The following is a 5,285-nucleotide window of genomic DNA, read 5'->3' as shown; positions in this document are numbered from 1 at the left end:
ATGTGGAATTTTTTCTCTCCTGGAATATGGTTCTTCCCCATGTCCAGGCTGATTTTCTACTACTTCAAAATTCAGCCAGAGGAGTTGGTGCGCACCTGTAATTTAGTACTTTGGAGGCTGAGACAGGAAAATCGCAGGTTTGAGGTCAGCCTCAACAACATAGTAAAACTCTCAGCAACCTAGCAAGATTCTGTTTCAAAACAAAATATAAAAAGGGCTGGGGTGTAGCTTGGAGGAAGAATGCCCAGGGTTCAATCCTCAGTTCCAAAAAACAAAAGCAAACCAAACTCAGCTTGCGTGCCTCTGCTGTGAAGGTGTGCCGGGCTCCCCGGGGACGGCAGGTTTTCTGTTTTTTGTGTCTCCTTGGACAGTTTCCCTTCCCTTCCCTTCCTAGTGCTGCAGGACACCTGTCAGTTTCCCCTCTGAGCCTCTGCTGAGAGCAGACGTGGCAGCCCTCCCGCGGCGAGCCCTCGGTGGTGCTTGGTGAGCGGGGGTGAAACGCCCCAGGGAGTTGCCCATCGGTGCATGGTGGGTCCGGCTGTAGAACTGGAGGACATTTGGGGATTTTAGTGATTCTAGCATGAACAAGAGTGCAGTGAAGACAGCGGCCTGCGACGCAGGTCACTTGTGCAGTGTGGAGCCCACATTATGGCTTATACATAGCGAAAGGGGACACGTAGGCCTGGGCCTGGGGTCCCCTGCTCCCTGCTGGCTGGAGCTTTTGGTGAAAGCAGCAGGATAGGGAACTCAGCTATTAACCGAGGGGCTAGACTTTTATAGAAACGAGAGTCTGCGTCTCAGTGTAGGAATTGGACACGCGGGGCGGGGAGAGAGCTACTGTCCAGCCCATCCAGTGCCTCCAATCCATCATTCTAAGAGAGGACTTGCTTCCAATTCTCCTTGTTTCCTGGAATGCTCCACCTAAGCCTCGTGAGACCCTATTTCAAAATAAAACATAAAATAAAAATAGGACCGGGGAGTGTAGTTCAGAGGGGTAACACTCCCAGACCTATGTTATATTTTATTTGGAAACGGCCTCACTAAGTAGCTGAGGCTGGCTTCCAACCTGTGCGATCCTCCTGTCTCAGCCTCCCAGGTACTGGGATTATAAGCGTGCGCCACCACGCCCGGCTTCGCTTGTGTTTTTTAAAGTTGTACAGCATATCATCTGAGTAAAATAGATAGTATATGATGTATTAAAGAGTATGTGACTGACGTTAGTTTTAGATGCGGTGAAGAGGTTGAGCTCTATGACACTGTTGTGTTTGCAGGTAAAGTAGCCACTGAGTACCAGCACTTCCACGTGGTCCAGCCCACCACACCTGATATGCATAGACTCCAGAGAGGACTCTGCTTGGAAACCGGAGGCATCGCCTTCCACACGCTCATGGTGGGGAGCATGCCGACCGCTCCTTCCTGCTGGAAGCCTCTGTCTTGGGGTTTGCCATACAACCCCGTGTGTCCTGTCTCCTCAGGGCCACCCCGGGCTCCCTTGTGGAGGAGATGTGTGTGCTAGCCAGGCAAGTAGCCACACTCTGTTTTGTACATAATGGACAAGAAAAATAATATCATTCCCTTCTTTTTTTTTTTTTTTTTTTTTTTTGCGGGTCTGGGGATGGAACCCAGAGGCATTTGACCTCTGAGCTACACCCCCTGCCCAATTTTTTATTCTTTATTTTGAAACAGGGTCTCACTAAGTTGCATAGGGCCTCACTAAGTAGCTGAGGCTGTCCGCGAACCGCGATCCTCCGGTCTCGGCCTCCCAAATGCTGGGATTACAAGCGTGCACCACCACTCCCAGCTATATCATTCCCTTCTTAGCCCAGTTTTAGAATTTTCTTGGCCTGTGTCTTTTTCTCTCTCCCAGACTATAAAATCATTCAAACTTTGGGATCTCTGTTTTACTTGCGTTTGTGGACTACTGGGGGGACACCATTCACTGTGCCATACAGTGTTCTCCTTATACAGATATAGGGGAGGAATTTCTTGCAGGTGAATGGCTGTTAATATTTTAGGAACACAGTATAATGTATTCCAGGTTAAATTCCCCGTTTAGTCAGGCATGGTGGCACAAGCCTGTAATTCCGGTACAAGGCTGAGACAGGAGGATCACAGGCTTGAGGACAGCCTCAGCCATTTAGCGACATTTCCGCAGCCTAGCAAGACCTTGTTTCTTCCTTTTCTTTTCTTTCTTCTTGTGGCATTAGGGATTGAACCCAGGGGCATTCTACCTCTGAGCTCTACTCCTGGCTGTCTTACTACTTGTTGAGGCTGTCTTCAAACCTGTGATCCTCCTGTCTCAGCCTCCTAAGTACTGGGATTATAAGTCTGCACAACTATGCCCAGTTTCGAGACCCTGTTTCAAAACAAAAAATAAAATTTGGCTGGGGTGTAGCTTGAAAGTAGAATGTACCTGGTATCAATTCCCTGTACCAAAACAAACAAACAAACAAACAAACAAACAAACAAGCAAATCTCCCTCCTGGGGTTGGCTTGTGGGCAGGTCAGAGGCAGAGCTGCAGTTCCGAACCTCGCCTGGATCTGCATGGCCTTCACGTTAGTTTCTGTGGGTCCTGTAACAACTGCACACTCCTACCTTAAGATAGAATTTTAGACTGTAGGAATTTTCCTAGAGTTCTGGAGGTCAGAAGTCCAAAGCCAGCTCCGCTGGGCTAAGCTGAGGTGCTCCTTCTGGAAGCTCTCCAGGAGAACCCCGTGCGCGCGTGCGTGTGTGTGTGAGTGCGTGCATGCGTGCGTGCGTGTGTGTGTGTGTGTGTGTGTGTGTGTGTTTTGCATTTTCTAGCTCCCAGAGGCTGCCTGCATCCCTTGCCCTGTGGCTCCTCCCTCCATCTTTAAAGCCAGCAGGGCAGCCTCTTCTCTCCCCTCTGACTTCAGCTTCTCCCTCTGACATGGACCCTCCTGCCTGTGTCTTACAGAGACCGTTGGGTTACATGGGCCCCCCAATAATCCAGGACCACCCCCCACCTCGAGATCCTAACTTCGTCTCAGCCGCAAAGCCCCCTTTCACCATGGGAGGTGATGTGTTCGCAGGTCTGGGAATCAGGATCTGGGTCACACTCTTTTCCTACGAACTGTATAGAACTGAGGCGGCTCCCACCGGGCCCTTGGCTCCTGCCCTCCCTCCCCCAGATCCGCACCCTGATGCTGCTCCCTGCTGTCTGCTTCTGAGATGCATCCAGAGTCGTCACTGCGGCTGCTCCACCACCCTGGGCCAAACCCTGGCCATCTCCGGGAACACTTCCACAGCTGCCAAGACTCCCACCCCTTGACTTCAGCCCTCACCTTTTTCTGGTTGATTCACTACAATCTGCCAGATTTTTAAAGACATAAAGAAAACCATGCTATCTTTGTGCAGTGCTCTGCAGCAGTTTCTTATGTCGAAATTCCAATCTGTCCCCATGGCCCGTGGTCAGCCCCGCCCCCTCTCAGCATGTCACCTTCTGCCTCCTGGGTCCCTAGCTGGCCCGAGCCATGCCTGCCCCGTGGTCCTCGCCTGGCGCCTCCCCAGCTTTCCATTGAACTGTGCCTGGCTCTGGGTCTCAGCTGAACTGCCACCCAGGAGAAGCCTTTCCGCCTCACTGCTCTGGCTAGGCTCCTCCGTCCTGCCGTGCGAGGGGGCCGACCGTGTCTCCCTGTCGTACAGCAGCGTCGTCGCTGGTGATCACCAAGGAGCTGCTCACTCTTGTCCCCTCAGGTGGCCATTTCTGGAAGGCACCATCTCTGTTTAGTTCACGCTGCAGAGGTGCGGTGTGAACACAAGGCGGGCAGTCGGCTCTCGCCCAAGCTTGGCATTGTCGGCTTTATCTCGGGTCTTGCTTCTCTTCTCCCTTTGCTCTGGTTTCCTTCCTTCCTTCCTCCTTCCTTCCATCCTTCCTTCCTTTCCTCCTCCCTCCCTCTTTCTTTTCTCTTTCTTTCTTTCTTTCTTTCTTTCTTTCTTTCTTTCTCTTTTTTTCTGTGGTACCGGGGGCATTCTACCTCTGAGCTACAACCCCAGCCCTACTTTTTATTTTGAAACAGGTTCTCACTGAGTTGCAAAGAGCCTCACTAAGTAGATGAGGCTGTCCATGAACCCAGATCCTCCTTTCTCAGTCTCCCAAATGCTGGGATTACAGGTGTGCGCCATCACACCCAGCCTGATTTTCTTGCTTCCTATTGCAATGAAAGAAAAGCCTGGCCCCAGCACTGAGAGGTGGCCTCTGCCTTTGTGTCTTCCCAGGGAACATAGGATTCACCCAGAAGACCAGAACAGGCCCAAAGGGAAGCCAGTTTGATTTGTGGACCAAGGATTAAAATTGCTCTAAACAATAATGTCAAAAGTTTGACTCACGGGAGGCAGAGTGATCCGTAGAGAAATATGGTGCTAACTGCTTTTTTATTTCCTCCCTCTAGCTAGCAATGAGGAAGATGTGCCAAGAAGGAGGGCAAGGCTCAGAGTTGTGTTAGTTGGAGATGGGCGGGGCCCTTGAGATGAGTCGGGGCGGTGCGGGTTCCAGCAGGAGAGGACCGGAAGGAGTGCCCGGGAGAAAGAGGTGCTCGACTCTTGTGTGCACATCGATTGCACGGGTTCTCAGCACAGTAACCAAGCTTGTTGCTCCTCGCACTCTGGGGCCATGTGGCCCATCTCTCCCCCATCTCTCTGGGACCTCAGCATCTGTCCAAGGTGCTGAAGCAGGGCTCAGAGGGAGAGTCAGGATCTGGGCAGCCTGGGCTGCATTAGTTTGTTGAGTCTCCCCGGTACCTCTTTCCCTCTAGGTGCCATGGGCCATGATTTATACGCAAACATGATTTCCTGATTGTCGCAGTCTGGGCCTGGAATAATTTTAATTAACGGGAAAATGGTCCTCAATACGCCGATTAGACCTCTTCAGGTACAACAAGATAAAAGCCTGATAATTTGGATGGAGTACTCTTCTTAAACGTCTACTCTGTGCCTGGCAGCCAATGGGAAAGCCGGGCTCTCTCCCACCTGATCCAATGAGTAATTAGGACGGGGCTTTTTCTTCCCACCTCTCCCTCCCTCCACCCTGCTCCCCAATCGAAGCTTAACAGGTTGGTGGCATAATTTGGAGACCTTCAGGGGTGTCACTGAGAGCTTAGGCAAGAGCCCCACGGTGTCTTGTTCCGGCTGCCCAGGACTGGCCAGCTGGGTTTGAAAAGCAGGGAAATAGGGAAGGAAGGAAGAAAGGAAAGAAGGAAGTACAGACGACGCTAGAAGCGGCCGAGTGGTGACAGCTCTCAGCCAAGTTGGAGAGGGGCCTGTGGCC

The sequence above is a fragment of the Muscardinus avellanarius genome (assembly GCF_963383645.1).
Source record: "Muscardinus avellanarius genome assembly, chromosome: 7".
Classification (NCBI taxonomy): domain Eukaryota; kingdom Metazoa; phylum Chordata; class Mammalia; order Rodentia; family Gliridae; genus Muscardinus; species Muscardinus avellanarius.
The sequence above is the reverse complement of the archived record's forward strand: the minus strand, read 5'-3'. Positions refer to the sequence as shown.